Raw genomic sequence first — 21,144 nt, 5'->3', positions numbered from 1 at the left:
AACAATGTTGTTACAGATGGATTGTTACCCTTCGCACTTGTTGTATCTTTGATTTCATTTTCAGTGCTCAAGTTCTATCCGAAATAAAAATTTTACTAGTTGTTCTTTTTCGATTGAGCTTGAATTTAAAGTACTTTATTTATATTGTATAAAACTTATAAACTAATTTACAATGTGCATTAAAATTGTACTCACAATATATTATTACTAGCATATGAGTAGTAGTAGGACCTCCACCTTGGAGATTATACAATGCCCATGAAACCCCATGTCTAATTCTTTTGAGATGCTTCATTGATTCCCCAGGGATTTTGGTATATTCAAAATTAATGGAGCAAAATTTTAGCTTAATGCTGCTAAACTGAGTTTTGCATTAGGTGATAGTAATCGGGTTTTCTACAGATGTTGGATACATTTTAGGTGATACAACAGAGCATTGCTGGTATTCATTCCTGCTTTGATTTCTTCTTAGCTCTTATAGTCCCTCCCCCACTCTCCCAAAAAAACAAGGAAAAATTTGAACGATATTTTCCAAATAATATATGCAATGCAGTACATTCAAAAGTTCACGAACAAGGGCGGCTTTTGTCTTTGTTATTGGATTCTGGATGTTGGATCTTGTCAACAATACAGTGCATGTAAGCCTTCCATGGTGATTTGTTCTTCCTTTCAAGTTTGTCGTTGTATGTGTGTGTGGATAACGAATTTTCATTTTCTTAGGGACCATCTTGTACCCTTCTGGCAGATCTATCAGGTGAACTTCTTTCTTAAGAAATACAGAGAATTTCCAGTCTGTACATGGTAACATTATGATGTTAGTTTTTATGCGTGCTTTAATACCATGCATGATAAAATGCTGTATGACAGGTCCTGATCAGCACAATTCTTCTAATGCTATATTTTGTTTATGGATGGTTGTTGGAAACATCTTGGGATTTTTAGCTGGTGCTAGTGGGAGTTGGCATAGGTAAATAGATTTTCATATGTTTTTACTATGACAAAATGAACATGACATGTACTGTGAGTGAAACTATTGATCTGGAGTTCCATTTTCCTTTTATGTGGTGGACCATTAGTTGCATCTATTACTATACTACTGATTCAATGAGCTAGGAAAGTCATTTCTTATCCTTATATTGTCCGGAGTTGACCATGTTGTGGTTGCACATGTTTCCTATCACTTAATCAATGCCATCATGTATGTGTTAAAATTTTTTAGGCATTTGTACAGGTGTTTCTCTTATTTTCTACTGCTGTGACTATATCTTTTGCTAAGGAGGTTCCACTTCCACTGCCAGCAAATGAGTCAACTCGTTTATCAGATTCTGCACCTTTGTTGGATGATTCCAGACAAAGAAAAATTGGAGGAGTTGCAGAAGTTGAATCTCTAAGAAAATTTGGAATGGCTTTTAGGTCAGGAATCCAGCCAAATGGCATTTGTAGCTTATATTATATTCATACTAATTTATTTTTCTTTCCGTATGTGGACTTGAACTCAATATTTTCAAAGTAATGAACATTAAAGCTACATTACATTTAATTTTAATGTTTATAAATTTTAATTTATTTTGTTGTTAAATTTATGGTTGTTATTATTTATATAAAGTTACATGATATTAAATTTAGGTGATGTCTAGTAAAAATGAAATATGCAAAATATCAATTAATCTTAGATAAAGAATAGTAATTAGCGGAGTTTGTATCTAAAAACGCCGCTATAGATCTGACTTTTTGCGGCGTTTGTATCCAGAAACGCCGCTATAGATCTAACCTTTTGCGGTGTTTGTATCCAAAAACGTCGCTATAGATATGACATTTTGCGGCGTTTGTATCAAAAAAAGCCGCTAAATCTCAACACCTATTGCGACGTTTGTGGGAAAAACGCCGCTAAATCTCGTGACCTATTGCGGCGTTTTTCGTTATCAAATGCCGCGAACTTTAGCGATGCTATTTTCCCCGGCACTTTTTGCGGCGCTTAAAAACGCCGCTATAAATAAAAAAAAGCCGCTAATGTACAATTTTGCTGTAGTGATAATTCCAATAATAAGCAAATTAAATTAATTCAAAATAAATAAAGTAATTTAATTTCTGTTAATTTTAAAAAAGAACAATTAAAAATAATTGATGGCTCAATTTACTCTTCTTTTTATCATCTTTTAATTGATATAATTATAGATTTAACTATAAATATTTACAGTCTTTTATTTGTTTTTGATTTTGAAATTTTTAATAAATTCTTTAATATCCGTAAATTTTAATATTAGATTTCGTTTAATTTTAATATTGAATATTAAATTTCATATTAGTGGAATTGTGAATAAGGGGGGTCAAGAGAGGTTTTTGACACTCTTAGCAAGGGTGAATGATGAGGATTAAATTGGAAGAATTTTAAAGTCTGAGGAGCAAATTGATAATTTTGCTAAAATAAAGAAACAATCATATTTTAAAAGATTAAAGTCGATTAAGGAATGATATTTTTAATTTTATTAATTTTAGAGTGACTAAGATTAAAAAGGATTAAACTTGAAGATAATGAGAAAGTTTTAAGGTCTAAATAATAAATTTAGTAAAAATTGAATTTAGGAATTTAGATAATTTCTAACTTTTAGTTCTGAATTAAATTACAATTAGATGAAATGTTGGATATAAGTACACGTTTAAATTAATTAAATTTTCAGAAAAGGAAAAGGTAAAAATAGTATGACTAAAATCTAACATGTTGATGGTAAAGATATTCATTTTTTTTAATTCTTCACACATAAAATCAGAAAACATAGAAAAAGGTTGTTTTTTCATATATGTTAATATTTTGAAAGATAAATTCAATTATTTGAATAAGAATTGGAAGATTGGTCACTTTTATTAGGGGACAGAGTCAATATTGGACTATAAAATGAATCTCGAAATGGCAGGACTTGAAGAGTCATGGAGAAAAAACGTCGAACGAGACTGGAAAAGTGATCGGTGTCGGTTAGAAATTTATGTTTTCGTCGACAATGTTAGCAAAAGAGAGTTCCCCAAACTGCGTTGAAGGAACTATTCCAATCTTATTGAGTTGTTTTAGACACCTACAATGCATACTCGAACCTGAAAAGAAAGGCAATGAAGACTAGATCTGCCTTTGTCAGATTTAGGAATTGGGATGAGGCTAAACGCGCTGTGGAATTGGGAGACGAGAGGTGGATCGACGGTTACATTATCAGGGTCATTTTTAGCTCAAACCGGAGAGCTTGACCTCCAATAAGGAGAGACAAGGTTAAGAAGGCACGGTGGATGAGCTCATCTCTTAGAGATGCGAGAACCTTTAAAGAAGTGTTGATCGGAAAAGCTAAACCTAGTAATTGTCCTGCTGAAGTAGTTCACGTGAGGGTGGTCGATGGTGAGCCAAACAACGTAGACTCTCAAGGAGATGAATCAACAGAGGTAATACGCATGACGAGAGGAGAGGCTGAATGGTTAGGAAGATGCCTCGTGGGTCATATAAAACGTATGTATGACGTTAAATTTTGTGCAAGAGGGTACGACGGAAAGAGCAACGTCAAAACGTGAGTTGCGTTGTACGATGTTCCACTACAGTTTTGGAATGACAGATTTTTTACCGAATTAGGAAACAGATGGGAAACCGCTTTGATGTAGCAAGGATCTTAGTCTCAGTTCAGAAGTTATCCTTCATACCAGACAGTAGGTATTATCATCAGTGGGCGTGTGTCAAAAATCATTATGCGCGCTGAGGAGTTCAAAGGAGACCGAGTGTTTATCGATGGTAGATCTCTCTTTGATCGGATGGAGAAAGAAAACTCATTCATGAAGTCTGGACTACCCGAGCAAGAAAATGAATTGATCGATGCAGCATTGACCGAGGGTAGAGGTGAAGAAGTCTCTAGTTACAATGATTTATGTCAGGACGCAGCCGACATGGATCCGATCCTTCCTGCGAGCTCGAAGGGGAGGATGCTCATCGTGGTTAAGGAAGCTCTCATACGGATATGTTGCACGAAGTTCTAATTGAGTCTGAAAGTTGGAATACCAGGGTGGTGCTGGGCTCTTAGGGTCATATACGGATAGGGTGTCACCGTCTTCGAATCCATCGATTTTTAATGGATCGAGGTTACAATGCACGTACCATTAAATAATTAGATGTCATATATAAATAATTCGAAGGTCATATTAACTTTTTTTTTTAAAAAAAAAGTTTAAAGATCTCACGTACCATTACACTTAGTTTATTTTGACACTCATTGTCCGATCCATGGTATCACATTAGAGCTACCGGAACAATCCACCATAAAAATTTATAAAAAATAAAGTTTTTGTTAAATCATTTCAACTGTAAAACAATTTATAAATAAAAACACATATTCAATGAAGTCAAACATCAAAAATAAGATATAGACCCAATATAAAATCAAATGATCTACGTACCCCTTAATTACACACATGTACCTTACTCTGTCAACAACGTCGAAAAAACTCCCAATGCTGATAAATAATAAGTGTCTAATTATATGATAATTTAATAAAACGAATGTTTTGATTATTCTTTAAAAATATATTTATGATTTGGTTCTTAAAAGCTCAAAATTGGTTAACGGGTATTTTTTTCTCATAATTTGATCGTTCTGAATTTTTAAATATTGTCATTCAATGAATGCAAAAGTTCAAATATCCTGTTATTTTTTATGTTATTGATTGAAAATTTATTTTCATCATTTTATTATGTATAGAGATTAAATTTATTAAGTGACATCAATGGTTAAAGAGATTGATGTCATTCTTTGAGGTTATAGATTTGAGTAACTACATCTATAGGGTGTGTACATTGTTAATGACTAAAAAAATATTATGAATATATATTACCCTATAACCATTCTAAATTATTAAAAAAAATATAGAGGTTTGGAAAATGAGTTGAAAGATTGGATGGTGGAATATAGAAGAATCAAAGTTTGATGGTATTCGAGCTAGATAGATTCAGGAGCATGCAAAGAAGGATCCCGAAATAAACATTCCATGCTGCTTTACAAGGGAAAGCCCAAAGGCAGACCGACTCTTGATTATGGGCCTGCCGTTTAGTCTAATGCCATTCAATATCTTATTATTTTATTTTTGACGTCACATTTATAATTTTACGTATAAGATATCATTGTTATTTTATTTAAATATATTTTTAATTGTGTAAGATAAATATATAGTTTGGGCTTATAAGGTAACACATGTTGGTTTTGTTGGCCCAATAGGGTAGTCCTAATTGTGTAAGATAAATATATAGTCTAATCCTGAATCTTTACTAGACAGCGTTTGAAGACTTTGTCAACGAGAACATCTAAACCTAAAGGGCTCAATACTCGAACACTTATCTCAAGATCATCTACTAGGGTTTTTTTTCTTGGACTAGGTCAAAATAGATGTAAGAGTGGGTGAAATCGGGGTCTATCAATGCGGTAACTGGAATGGAGAAGACGATAAATGTACCTGATATCACATCTGCCGCATCAACCTCCTCTCGGTCTCGTACCACATATTGTATGGATGGCACTCTCGGTTCTGCATTGGCTACTAATCTATTTGTCCTATGACTCTGTTGTCCAGATACAATACTACCACCTCTAGCTAGCCCTCGACCCCTTTGCACTAACGGTGTTGATCATTGATTTGATGCTGATGCTAAACTCTGAGCTCCTAGGCAGTCTTTGACAAAATGGTCCAAATAGCCACAACTGTAATAACCCCTGAACCCCTATTGACATATCACCGGGGGGGGGTCTCTTTTCACACTGAGCACACTAGATGAGTGTACCCTCTGAACGGCTCATTGACACTACTCCTAGAAGCTAAGTTAAATGGTCTTCTCTTGGAGTTGGACCTACCTCCACGACTCGAACTCTGCTCGGTCCTCCACGACTGAGTTGTTGGGGGTCTCAACGAATTATGATTATTTATGGCCATCTTGGTTGGAGTCTGATATGGCTTCGCTATCTCAGGGGCTCTCCTGATCTGTCCAGAAGTCTCATTGGACTGTCTATCCAACGCTCTCTCAACTGCCTTCGCCTGGTGGATCAGCTAGGCCAAGAATCTGGAGGGATAGACTACAAGACATGATAAAATATCACAGTGAATGCCATCTCTGAACCTATAACAGCGGCATTCCTCTGTCGAGACTATCTCTACAGCATACTTGCTAAACTTGAGAAAATCTTGCTCATGCTCCATCAATGAGCAATCGCCCTAAGTCAAGTGTAAGAACTACTCCATCAAGTCATCAATATGAATATGTCCAATATACTTATATCTGAACTCTTAGAGGAACCGCTCCCATGTCAGTCTCTCTGGCTCCATAGCCATCTCGATCGTCTCCTACCAATCTATGGTGTCACCATTTATTAGGGTAGTGACGCACTCCATGTTACCTTCTGGGGTTAGGTGTAATTGTTTGAGGGTGCAAAGCGTCTCTCTGAGCCACTAGTCGCATAATATAAGATCATTATCCTCGGTATAGAAGAACTTGGTGGTCTTGTATCTATGGAATCGCTCTAATGGGGACTCATGAGGAATGGCCACTGGCTGAGGTGGAGGTATTGGTAGGGGAGGTGGTACAACTGTGGAACTAGGTAGGGACCTAGTTATCTGCCTAAGTACGGAGGCGAGGTCCACGAAGAAGGTACCCTCCTCAACCCCCACATCTACTGGTCATAGGTATCCAGAATGAATCCCTCACTGATATCTGCTGGCAGTGAGGAATAACTCTCGTCTCTGCAATCCTTACTATAGGTTGGGTCATCTTCCATATGTTCTATATGAAATTAGAAGGAAAAAGTATCATTATCTTCATTCCAGTATTTATAGTACTATTGACTCCTTAGAGGCATGCACATATATAGACGTTGACTGACGCTGACTCGCGGATCCTAGGAACGAATTAACCTGGATGCTTTGATACCACTAAATTTAGCACCCTAATCCAGTTTGACCTAAGATCCATGGATTACAATGTTATACGAGACTACCAAAATAGTGACCCAAAAAGTTTCCTTTAAAAACTACTTATAATTTACTGATAAATAAATCGTCCATAGTGATAAAATAAAACATGATAATAATATGGGTTTACAAATTGATGGGGACTCCCAAAATACATTCAAAAAATACAATAATGAGTATCAAATAAAGTTACTACTGAATACAAAAGGGTCAATAATAATGCATACCCTATAAAGGTGACTTAAGACGATATATGAAATTCTTTGGAAATCTGGCCTGTTACACTGAAATATTTGGAGACGATAACTCTCCACGATCTGCCCCTAAAAACCTGTGCACAAAAACACATTCCGGACGGTGAGCTTACGAGCTCAGTGTCTCACCAATAACTATACTATACTACATGCATTCATTAAATGAAATAGCTAGCGACACAGGTCTGAAACATGCAACTACTAAAACTAATAACTGTGGCTGGCATTATGGTTTGGCTAAGGGATCTACATCTCGGAGCTCACGCACCCCTCTAGCATTTTCGGTATACTCATGGTACACCAGGGTGAGATCCGGAACCTACATCGGAAACATACACCTGCCAACTTACTTCATCGAGTCGTGAGGCATCTGCACCGAGTCGGCTACTAAAATGCCTTAGCACTGACTTGGATATCCACTGACTATCGTATTCGTCTAAGGAAGAACTCAAGTGTCCTTATTGTTTCCCAATTATCAAGCAAGGCTAGTTTTATATAATCCTAGTTGTTATTGTTTCCATTATTCTGATGTTTGTTACTGTTCTTACTTGATGTTGTATTTGTTGTTATTAGGGTGTACTTGGGGTACCTAGGGTTTGATAATTTAATCCTTGGATCATTTATCTAAATATGTTAGGTAATGATACTGACCCTTCAATATCGATACTAAACCTTTGGTATGGATACCCACATGTTGGTATCTATACCCCCTGACTGACATAGACTATTTGGTTAAGACAGTATCGATACCTTAGTATGAATATTGATACTCTGGTGTTGGGGTATCGATACTTGACTGAGTATCGATATCAAATTTCAGTTTGATGCTTTGAAAAAATACCTCAGTATCAATACTCCTGTGAGGAGTATCAATACTCATGTCCTGGTATCGATACCCAATAAATGAGTATTGATACTACCCTTATAAAATTACCCAGTTTATGTCTAACAGAAGAATATTATCGATATTGTCGCTACTGGGTGCCCTGTTTTGAGCATGAAAAATCATATCTTTCTACCTTAGATGCCCCATTGAGATCCCCAACTGATGTTTATGTGTTTTATTTGATATTAAGGGGGTCATAAATTAATTTTAAACATATTGAAAACAATCAAACGATGCAAATTACCATGAACATGCTTCAAGCTTATGCAACTACCAATCTTACCTAAATGAGCTAAAATGGTATAGAGAAGTTAAAAGCGAGTTACCTGGTGATTCTGAGCTGCTAAGGGTGTCCAATGCTCAACCCAAAGTAAGTTTTTCCTTCCCCCTTGCTTGAGAGCTCTCTCCAACCTCTCTCACTAGACAAAAACCAATGCAAGGATTACTAGCTGAGTTTAACCTTCAGAAGACCCAAAGGACTCTCTTAAGCCTAGAAATTACTGAAAACGAGTCAAAATCTCTGAATTCCTTAAACCCCTATAAAACTCGTTTCATGAAAAACTATGGCCAAACTTTTACAAAAGTGGGTTTGAGATAAAGCTTGGGGTGAGTTAAATCTAATTCTTACCTTGGCTTACTGTGAAATGTTGGCAACAAACTAAGGTTTTCTTCTTTAATCTAGTTTTCTCAAGAAGATGATGAAGAGGAAGAAGAAGAGCTTGGGAGAAGAATACAAGAGTTGTGAAGAAAAAGAGGGACATGCACAGACGTGAGATCACCAAATTTTAATGGTGTTCAGCCTTTATTTTGAACAACGGTATAATTACACTATGGGTCCTTCTAATTTTAGTTGAAAATTAAAAATACCCTCAATTTGGGAGCCCTGAAGGAGTAGAGTGACTCGCACCTGAGCACTTAATCATATTATTCCGGGTGACTCGCACGAGAGTTCCAAAAGATTAGATTGACCTGCACAGAATCACATAATCATATTATTACAGTCGACTCGCACGGGAGCCCGAAGGAGTAGAGTGACTCGCACGTGAGCACCTAATCATATTATTCCGGATGACTTGCATGGGAGCCCTGAAGGATTATTGTGACTCGAACGAGAGCTCCTAATCATATTTAATTCCAGATAACTCGTACAGGAGTTCCAAATGATTAGAGTGACTCATACGGAGCACTAATCATATTTAATTTCGGGTTACTCGCACGAGAGCCTTGAAGGATTAGAGTGACTCACAGAGGAGTACCTAGTCATATTTAATTATGGGTGATTCGCACGAGAGTCCCAAAGGATTAGAGTGACTCACACGGGAGCACCTAATCATATTTAATTTTGGGTGACTCGTATGGGAACCCCGAAGGATTAGAGTGACTCGCAAGGGAGTACATAATCATATTTAATTGCACGTCACTTGCACAGAAGCCTGAAGGATCTAAGTGCACGGAGTACATAATCATGTTTAATTGCACGTCACTTGCACAGAAGCCTGAAGGATCTAAGTGCACCCTACAAGAATATTTTAGTGTTTAATTTATGCATTGATACTAATGTTTAATCATTTCATGAATGAAAAATACGCGAATAGTATATATATATTGTGTAATAGCCAGGCGTGTTATAGTTTATGCGTTAATTGCTTACATTACGTATTTTTTTCATTATATAAAAATCTCTTAGAATAATTGTATGTTACAGGCACTAGTTGCTCACTCCGAAAAATTTTACCATCTCGGGTTCGTAGGAGTAGGTTGTTCAGGTAAAGAGTACCATCATCGTGAAATCCCAACTCGTCTATTGGGGTACAATTCTAAGTTCTATTGTCGGGCTGATGTATCCATGTAGACATTATGGTGTTGGTCATTACACTGCATTTTGTTGTAAAATGTTTTCACATGAATGTTTTCTTTTTAAGTTAACATTGGATATAAATAGAGCTCCACTTTTGAAATTAATATTTGAAATAAGTCGTTTTGTATGTACCATTTTCTTTTAAGATAATTTTTTTAATGTTAAAGTAAATGTCCTATAGTTATGCTTAATGGGCCTATTGGGACACTGGTATATGATACTTTAAGCCCGAATAGGTTTAGGGTGTTACATCGTTGGTAAATAAATTATTGTTATTTATTAAGATCACAGGTTCGAGCACCATAAACGCCAGGTATGTAATGTTGGAATGTAGTTCCAAGTAACCATAATTAGTTGAAAATTTATTAGTAGTAATTAGTTAGTATTTGATGGTAATTTGGGCTATATAAAGCCCATCTGAGAAGAGGGTTTTCACATCAGAATTGTTATCATTATTAATGATAATAAAGTCATCTATATTTTCATTCTTTGTTTGTAAACTAAATCCAAATACAACCACGGTCGCTCTTCACTTCTTCACACACTTCGATCACCGGCCGTTCTTCATTCCATGCCATCAATGGCACCTTTCTCACATGATATCAAAGCCGCTGATCCTGTGGCCATCTCTTTTTTCGCTTCGTTGACTTAATCTCTGCTGCATTAACAATCGCTTCTTTTGCTTTTTTTTAGTTGTCGATTGACTTTTCTGTCATGAGACCGTCTTCATCGTTTCTACTGCAGTACTGCTATGATCGAACGGTACAAGAAGAGTGGATTGATTTTATTTTGGTTGACCTGTCAGTGCATGTCTCGAATTTTTGTTTCCTAGAATCTCAGTGAAGAGCCGATTGTCCATCAATATTAAAACGAACAAGGTTACTGATTGTTGCTTTCAATGGTCTAAGTGCAGTTTGTTTTCATGTTTGAGCTTTCAGTTTTTCGGTCAGCTTGTTGATTTTCTTCGCTAAAGAGCGTATTAATATGTTGTCATCATCTACACCCTCTGATTTGATTTGTTGAGCTCGTCTTTAGTAGTCGGAATGTGTTAATATTTGGTCATTGTATGGTTGCATGGCTTCTTGAGGAATTTGGTTATTGTTTTGAATTACGTGGTGATCTGTTAGAAGTTGTTGGGTTGTGCATCTGATGTCAAGCATTTATGGTGATACAACATGCTCACACAAATACAAAGTTATCTGACAATGATAATTTTGTTCAGTCAAGCTAGCTAAATGAGGAGATTGGGAATTTTGATGTTAATTGGATTACTTTGTTCAAGTATTCTAAAAGTCGAGATGTACAACTGCTCTAGCTTGATTCACTTTAACACATTTTATCGTCATTCGGATGTATGTATCATTGCTGAGCGTTGTGTGATTACTGAATTCTTGGTTTGAGCTGGTTCTTGTTGAACAAGAAGATTGTTGTGCATTCCTCATCGTTTGTTTACTTCTGTTGCAAAGTAAATTGGAACTTAAAGTTTAACAGTCAAGTGACCATGATAAAAAAAAAAATATTTGGGGAGAATCAAGAGTTTAACAGTCTTGTTCTCCTTAACCAGATAAAATAGTGTTTTCTTGCCTAATAAATGCTACAGATTGTACTTGAAAATTTAAAGCTTAACCGCCTTCTTCCACCAAAAATAAGTCTCAATAAGTGAGAAGAACGACATATTTGATGAGGAAAAGAGGTTTGAAAGATTTTGTATGAACATTGTGTTAAAGAAGTAAGATAAAGTCAGCAAACCAGCTTACTGCATTATTCAATTAAGTGAAGAAGAATGCCGGTTTTGATGAAATGTTTTGTTAACTCTAACGAAAAACCGAAATAAGCCAAAAGAAAGATGAATTGGCCTTTTAAAAATTTGGTGGAAACAAACGAAAAATAAAAAAACTTTTTACACAACGATTTAGAATATTTCGACTTTTAAACTAAATCTATATCGACTATCTTAGCATCCATAATAAGGATTTCTCAAATTCACTAGATTTGTTTACCTTTGAGGAAAATGTATAACCTTACAATAACCTACAAGGCTTATACCCAAAACATTGTTTACACTCTTTCGATAAGAGGAATTACAAACAAAGCAAACAAAGAGAAAACTTTACAAAGAAAATGTGTTTGCACTAATTAAGCTCTCACCCAAATCATGCTTGAGCAAAATAAACAATGAAACTCACAAGTGTGTTTACAACAAATAATTTTATAAATTAACCACAAAACAAAACTTTGATGTTGGTAAGTTGGTTCTTGTTGATCTTGGGAAGTTTTGATCTTCAATTCATACTTTTTCCATTAATTTTAGCCGTTGGGATCATTATAGTCATTACTTACAACCATAAATATCATTTAAAGCATAAGGGATCGATCCTTTAGTGAAAGGAATCGATCTTTTTTCAAAAAATTTGATTGTTGAAACAAATGGATCGATCCTTTAAGGGAATGGATCGATCCTTTTGATTGATCCCAAATACAACCACTGTCGCTCTTCATTTCTTTACACACTCCGGCCATCGGCTGTTCTTCGTTACATGCCATCAATGACAGTTTTCTCACATGTGAGCATTCAATATCAAATAGTTGAGAATTATCTTTGAACATATACTACCTTGTAATTACTCAAATTAATAAAAATAATTTCAATATAATTTAGTTGCAACAGCTTCGTCTTCTCACTTCGGTTCTATGGTGAAACCGCCAAAGGAGAAAAGCAAGCATTGTGTTTATAGAGGACGATTATAATCCCACTAATGAAGCTACTCCCTCGGCTGGTTCGTCGTTCGAGCGGAAGGTTTCGAGATCCAGGTCTGTTGACTACGAAGGCCGAAGCTTCACGGTCGACGCGTTGTTTGCGATGAAATAAAGGTTCAAATGCGGTGGCATTTTCGACGGTTTCACCATCACTTCATCATCGACATCGCAGTAGCTATCCTCTTCAGCCCAAACAGAAGTTACCTTCGTCTCCGACATCAATCTTTTCAATTTTCATCACATCTCTTCCTTCTACTTTCCCTACCGTTCCTGGCCGGCCAAAGCTCGTCGTCACTCCAAAAGTAGCTTTACATAGTTCATTATTTATTTTCATTTTTTTAGCTTCATTTTCATCTTTGTTCCATTTGTTATATCAAAATCAGAATTTTGGGATTGGAGGTTCAACTCAGTTGTCCGTACAACTTAATCATTTCATTGTTTTTGCTGTTATTATAAGCTTGGTGGTGAGCTGCACGCAGCAGCATGAGTATTGTAGTGTTGGATATCTTGTGGAAGCCATAGCCGAAGCAGGGAAGGTGGTTTTAATAAATTAAGGCCCTTCATTCATTCAATTTAAAATAATGAAGTCAAGTCTGTCAAATAATGGGATGAGATAAGATATGTTCCAGTTGGAGAAATAGACCAATCAAAATGGGGCATTTTCATATGTGGTAACCCAATTCTCTAATAGTTTGGCAAGATCTTGGACGTAGGTGCACAAAAAATCCGAATATCCGATTTTGCGAAAAAAATATCCGAAACCGGATTTGGGAAAAACCGGTTTATTTTTAACCGGATCGGATTTTTTTTAAACCGGTTATTTTAACCGGTTTGGAGAAAAAAACCTAGACCGGTTTTTTTACCGGATAAAAAACCGGTTTGAAAAAAACCGGTTAAAAACCGGTTTTTATCCGGAAAAAAAACCGGTCTGGGTTTAAAAACTAGCCGTTAATATAGCCGTTGGGGGGTTTTGTGACCGTTTTTGACCGTTTTTTTCTTTAAAAAATTACCATTTTACCACCCTAAACATGTATAAATAGGTTGGGGATGTATTTGGTTGATTACAATTTCTCAAATCTTATTACACACCTTAAACATCTCTCAAATCTTACTTTTGTAATTTTTTGTTCATCATGAGTAACACGGCTGAATCTTCCGTCGGGGGAAACCTTGAAGTCGTGAGAGTGATCGAACACACTCGAAACAAAGACATTTGGGATCACTACGATTTATGTGAGATGTCAAATGGCTCGAGGAGGGCGCGTTGTAAACTTTGTCTAAAGTTTCTTGCATCGGAAGGAAACACAACGTTGAAGAACCATTTGACAAAATCATGCAAGGCACTTCGCTCAAGATCGGATCCTAGTCAATCGAATCTTACACGCAAGGTGGTGTTTTGTTTACGACAACGAAAAATTACGAGAAGCGTTTACAAAGTTCGTGATTACAAAAGCATTGCCGTTCGACACTTTGATGATGAAGATTTCACGATAACAATTCAACAACTAATGCAACCACGCTATACTCAAGTAAGTCGTACTACCCTTAGAAGAGATGCTATAAAAATGTGGCGTACGGCGAGGGAAAAAATGATTTTATGATTCCAAGAACACCGTTATGGTGTGTCGCTTACATGTGACGTTTGGAGTTCCCCTCATAATACCGGAAATTCTTTTTAGCCGTTACGTCACATTGGTTAGATCAAGATAATTGGCAATGATGAAAAGAACAATCGCATTTGAATTATTCGGTGAGCCACATACCGGTGCTAATTTATTTACACTTTTAAAAAGGGTAATTTGTCTTTATAAATTAGAAAATAAAGTTTTTTCTATATCCTTTGATAATGCATCGAATAATACAAACGCGGTTCCAAGATTGAAATATTACTTTCACGATTTTAGACGTGCGTTTTTTTCATACCCGTTGTTGCACACATAATTAATTTATCCGTGCAAGCCGGTTGGAGGTTATTGAGCCGATTAGATTAGAATTTAAAACAATGATAAAATCGGTTCTTTGTAACAACAACAAAGACTAAATGATTATAAACGATTTTGTAATTTTGTAAGTCCGTTAATAAAAAAGCTTTGGGTCCTAATTTGGATTGTCCAACTCGTTGGAACTCAACTTGGATGATGATGCATACTGCCTTAAGGCAAAGGGAAACATTGCAAACATTTCACGATCGGCTTTTCGAGAGGGTCATGTCCCAAACATTTATCCGGATTCGAGTTGGGAAACTATAGCCAAAATAACCGATTTGCTTGAGGTTTTTAAAATGCAACAACTTTTTATCCGGTGTTTATTACCCTACTAGCCCGTTGGTTCTTAATCAAATATTTTGTTGGCTACCCGACTAAATGACTTTGAATTTGAAACCGAAGTTTTTCAAGAAATTGGCTTTGCAATGAAGGAAAAACTTTTAAAATATTTTAAGGAGATTCCCCCCATTTTTACTTGTGCCGCCGCTTTAAACCCAACGTTAAATGTTGGTGGGGTTGAAACACTAATGAACAAATTGTGTTTTAATCTAACCGATGATGAACCCAACTTTGTCCAAAACCAAATAAATTATTTTAACAAATGTTTTCGAGACATGTTTGCAATTATTTAACTAAATACGATCAAGTAGTGTAATACACGATCAAATGAGAATGAATGCGGAATCATCTAGTAGACGTCCAAGTAACATAAATTTGAATCTTTTACACTCTTGTAAATTCCCAATCCAAACGATCACGTACTACCACCCAAGTAGCGAGTTGGGAAATTATATGTCATGCGATTTTCTATCAAAAATGACATTTGAAGAGTTTGAAAGTTTGGATATTTTGGCTTGGTGGAAAGAAAAGGAAGCACAATTTCCGATTCTAGCCGCCATGTCCGTGATTTACTAACCGTCCAAGCTTCTACGGTAGCTTCGGATCCACTTTTTCTGTTAGTGGCAGGGTTATATCGCAACGGAGATCAAGACTAAGTCCCGAGTCGGTGGAAGTATGCATTTGTTTAAAGGATTATTTGGATGGAGCGGCTCGTAAGCAACATATCACCACCCTAGAAGATGCAATTGATGCCGATTTGGAAGCAAACTTACACATTGAAGAAGTCGAACTTGGAATATCCCCTCCAAACGAAGAAGGCGAAGATGATGAAGAAGAGATGGCAATGTAGTTTATTTTATAACTTTATTTCAATTATCGTAAACTTTGTTCAATTATCGAACTTGAAGTTTTTAAGTATTGAATTTATCGAACTTGGAAGTTTTTAAGTATTTGAATTTATCAAACTTGGAAGTATTTAAGTATTTCAATTATGTTGAGTTAATTAAGTATTTCAATTAAGTATTTGAATTTATCGAACTTGAGGTTTGATGCTTTCTCTTTGATTCTCTCTTGATTCTAGTTGCTTGATGTTTCTTGTCTTTGATCAATGGCTTCTAAGCTTGCTTAAATACACCTTGAATCACTTCTGAACGTTAGTGATATCCCTATGGCAATCTGGAATATTAAAATCGGTTTTTTATAACCGATTTTTAAAAAAACCGATTTTTTTAAAACCGAAACCGGTTACACCGGTTAGGATATCCGACCCTCCAAACCGATTAAAAACCGAACCGATTATTTTATAAACCGATTTTTTTTCTATGAGAAAAAACCAGATCGGATTGAAATCCGACAAATGTTCATCTCTACTTGGACGTAAATGTTATGTCATAATCACTGTTTTTCTTTTCTTTGGAGAAATGGATAGTTGCCCGACAATAAAGAATGAACAAAAGCCAAACTACAAAGGAATATGATCAATCAAAGCGCAAAAGAGAAGTCAAAAAAGCAGAGGCTACCACGGAAATGGCCACTGAAACAGTAGAGGGAGAGTCAAAAGCTTTGATTCCCCATCACTTATTCAATTGCAGAGTCAGATCCCACATCGACCATAAGCTTTACTTTCTTTGTTATTTTCCTAGCTGCCATGGCGGTAGATTTTTCATACTAACTATCAAAATGATTGGTCAAATCCCTTGATATAGGAAAATCAAACACAAAGCTAGCAGAAAATATAGACTGCTCCAACACCGTCGATGAAATTTTTCATGGAGGTAAGAAATTATGATGACCATCCACCATACATCCATCAATCAATCCTTTCTTAAGAAATGGGATGGATCATGGAACCCCACATAGTGGGGATGGACCTGCAATGTGTACTTATACAGCACTTTCCACACATAATTAATGGCCCTTCCTCTCAGTTTAATCATTCCACATTCTAGGGAGAAATGGAGAAATTTATATTATAAAAACAAAAAAGGAGCAACAGCCTTGCAAATGTATTATGGTCCATAGTTCCATGCACCATACCCTTCTCACATTGCTAACAAAAACAATAATAAATTTAACAGTCGAGTGCTGCCACCACAAATATGAACCAAGGTGAAAAAGAAAGAAGCAAAGAGAAGTGCAAGCTTCACTAAGCTATTAACCTAAACTACAGTTTCAATCCAAATGAGCAGGCTTATCTTTTAGGGAGCGGGAAAAAAAATACTACTGCTGCTTCAAATCTCCAATTTCTTCTACCATCTCTACATCAAAGTTAAGGCGATCTTGGCCCGAAAAAACATGCATCATTATCCCTCCATATATTGTTCAATAACGCCCTCCTACCTTCTCTTTTGGCTAACTTCAATTATTGGAATGAATACGAAAACAAAAATACACATAAAATTCAAATCAGTAACACCAGAACATCTGATGGTCTGATAACATACAAAGACATCCTGTTCAGTCGCTAGTCCCCTCATCCAAAGTCCTTCAAAAGAACCTATGCAAAAATGAAAGCTCTACCTAACCTGGGGATCTGATTTCAATGCAACCATAACAACCCAAGTCTGAAGCTGAAGTTATTTACTCAACTTTGCTTGGCTGGGTTGACTGGAATACAGGGGGGGTTATCTAAAAGATGCTTGCCATATTAATATTCCCCGTGAAACAGATTAAACCTGTTCTTTATCTATCATGAGAACACTTTAAATAGCTTCTTGCACTGTGTTTAACTACAAGATGGTGACAAATTTCGGTGCATCAGTTCTTGGCCCTTCAAGAGACCGATACATGTATAATATTTCAACATCATCATTCACCTCCTCCTCATCAGCAGATCTATCACTTCAACTACTAGGCGAGGCATGGCACAAGCAATCTCCAGGCAACCACGGCGAGTTAGCCCACATGAGGACATCCAAAGGAACCTCATGTTGTAGTAGTGATGCAAACCGGAACCAGAGCTGCATCTCCAAATGGGCTATCTCTAATCTCAAGCTTCTGTAATTGTGGACAGCCCTCAAGCACATTTAAGGCCCATATCACTGTCTCCAGCAAAGGCCACCGACAACGTGCTTACCAATTTCCCATGCCGTCCAATGTAGTCAAAAGCTTTATCCGTCAGTAATCCGGATACAGCAAGGCGAGTAAGCTTCTTGCAGTTCATGACAATGGCACCAAAACCATCATCCATAGGTTCTCCAGTCACATGATCGGCCCTGTGGCGCCCCATTGCATAGCCGGAAAACAATAAGATCTGGACAGTTCTTGGACATTGCTATCACAGCTGCATTAGTCATCCGCTGGCAAAAGTACAGAATAGATTGCAATTTCCGGCAGCCTTCCGAAATAGCTTGGAGGCCAATTTCAGAAACCGGGCCATCACTATCCTCTCGAGCATCTACAGGAAAAACCCGAAGCTCACGTAATTCCTTGCATGTCGCAGCCACTGCTTGAAGTCCTTCATCACATATTGAATCAAGAACCTGCACAATGGGAGCTAAGGTCAACTTCAAAGACCTAATTCCTTCAAAAAGCTTATAGAATAAAATATCAATGTCATACCAGAAAACCTTGAGCTTGTGGCACTTGCTTATAATCGGTTTAAGTTGTTCTGCAGTGATGTTAGCATAGCTGAAATTCAGAGACGTTAGATTTGCGCAAACAGGGAATATTGCAGGCACATAATCCGGAATTATTTCCCTAAACCCAGAGAGACAAACTAAGGATTTGCAGGCAAAAGCATTCACATAATCTGGTTCTTGATCACCTTGCCCTGCAATCTCTGAAGGGCTAAAGGACCCTGTCCCAAGGTGTGTGAGCTGTGGAGCTCGAACCATCAGGCTGTATAGCTGCCCAATTGGAACATATCGATTTAATCTAAGCTTCTTAAGTGAAGGAGACCTAGCCACCAGCCTTTCCAATGCCTCGAAATTTATATGGCATTCCACACAATCAAAAATCAAGGACTCAAGATGCGATTCACCCTCAGGAAAACAGGATATCCAATCTGCCTCATCATCAGAAACCTCAGATTCGATCAAATCAAGCACCTTAAGTTGTCTGCAATTACAGAAATACAGCAATCAACTATCCATACCCTACCCTCAAACTCTCCTTTCATCCATTGATAGTACACATTCCATAAACTCGAAACATTTTCACATCCCAGTTCATACCCAGATCAAGGAACACAATAAACAGATCTTAAAACATTCAATCTATAAACAAAACCAACAGATAAAAATACATTAATACAGCAACAAACTTTTCTCAACTACTTACTAAATAAACCAATAATAATTTCTCTTTAACACCAAAAACGGATCTAATCGGGCAGTTAATAGTAAATAATAAGCTTATCAGCAACAACAAAGAAGAATACCTGCACTTGTTAACGAAAATAGCAAGGCCACTAGTTCCAAACCCATCACAGCAAACGAGGACGAGCTCCTTAAACCCTAAAAACAACTCGGCCAGTGTTGTCAGATCATCATTCGTCACGGACATGCGTTTTAGATGAACTTTTTCCAGCCAAGGGTAAGCCTTGGCCATCGCCAGAGCCCAGGGATTGAAGTGCGCCCCCCAATCAGGCGGCATAAGGTTAAAGTCAGCGAACCTGGGCTTCCCTTTCAGGTGAAGAGCCCTCACCCTGGTGAACCTGGCTGTGGCCCGAGCCGGCGAAACAGCATAGCAGTTCCCAATGAATAGCTCGGATCGAGTCAGCGCCTCGACCCGGTACCAGGACTTGCAAACCAATGAAGCGGCGTTTCGGTCCCGCTTCGACGTCAGGAAGTGGAGCACGTTCTCCAATAAGTTCTCCAGAACCTGGTCCGGATATGCGGCCTGAAACTCCGGGTGACCCGAACCAGATCCAGTGGCGTTGCAGTTCCGCGCCTTGATGGAAACGAACTCAAGATCCAACGGCGGAGAGTGCTGCCTCTCGTCGTCCTCGGACATTTTGTTCTGCCCTGTTGTCTCACACGACAGACAGCAACGCGCTGCCTTATAATCTTAAGACAGTCTCGCCTTACTCTGTTCTGTTATTCTCTTTCCTTGGGTTGAGAGACGAGATTGAGATTTGAGCTTCTGATGTCATGGATTCAATGTAAAGTAAAGCAGCAAATGAAAATAGTGAATTGTATTATTTTAAATTATTTTCTTTGAGCTGTTTTTTTCTCTTCCTTTTGGGCTATGGGATTCTCATGCCTCTTTATATATCCCTTTTATCTCTAATATCCTCTCTCTCTACACTTATCCCCCGTTATTTTGGGTTCTTTTTTTCTTACAGTCTTGTCTTCTTCTATAGGCAATTTTATCCAAATAACACCTTAATAACGAAATATTACTTATTAAATATTTTTTAAATATTATCGATCTAGCATCCTTATTGATAAAGTGTAAATCATGAGACGAGCATTCGTATGGTTTTATCCAACCTAACGCCACAGTGAAAAAATACATATCATAAAGCGTACCTTTGCGGATTTTGTCTGAGCTGACGCCACGTAGTGAAGACGCAGATCATGAAGCGCGTCTTTGTTGAAAAATCTGACACATGCAGGGAAGGCGTAGATCATGAGGCGCGCCTTACATTATTCACTTTGAATTATTGCACAATCCATTATTACTTGAGCCTTAACTCTCTCATTTATTTACCAATTCCCTTCCGTATAAATATCCTCCAATGTAAACATCAAAACAAACCCAAATTACTTTCACATTTTTCTTTAAATCAAGTTAGGTAGATTTTGTTATAGTTTTTAGAATGTAAAATTATTTTTATTATATTATATTTATTTTATATTTAACTATTTGATCAAATTTTATTGCACTAATTATTTTTTATTATTTTTGCAGTTGTAAAATGGAAGTGAGATCATATCTTGAGACATTTTGCCGATACGATAACAATATTAAATTATGTTATTTAAATTATTGTGATTTTTTTTTATTTTTTAGCATTAGTTAATATTTTAATTTGTATACTATTTATTTAATTAGGTGTATTTTGTTTTTACAGATATAAGACTCTTAATCTTTTAGACTCTCAAAATGAGGCTTATTTCAGCTATTGTTTACTATGATGAA

The 21,144-nt window shown here is 36.8% G+C and overlaps 1 pseudogene; it reads right to left on the bottom strand.

The window, feature by feature from the left end:
- Positions 1-17,055: 17,055 nt before the first annotated feature.
- Positions 17,056-20,142, bottom strand: LOC120195125 (annotated as a pseudogene).
- Positions 20,143-21,144: the final 1,002 nt, after the last annotated feature.

This window comes from Hibiscus syriacus, unplaced genomic scaffold (genome assembly GCF_006381635.1).
Source record: "Hibiscus syriacus cultivar Baekdansim isolate YM2019G1 unplaced genomic scaffold, ASM638163v2 tig00117005_pilon, whole genome shotgun sequence".
In the NCBI taxonomy this organism is placed as follows: Eukaryota; Viridiplantae; Streptophyta; class Magnoliopsida; order Malvales; family Malvaceae; genus Hibiscus; species Hibiscus syriacus.
This window is presented reverse-complemented; position numbering and strand designations above follow the sequence as displayed.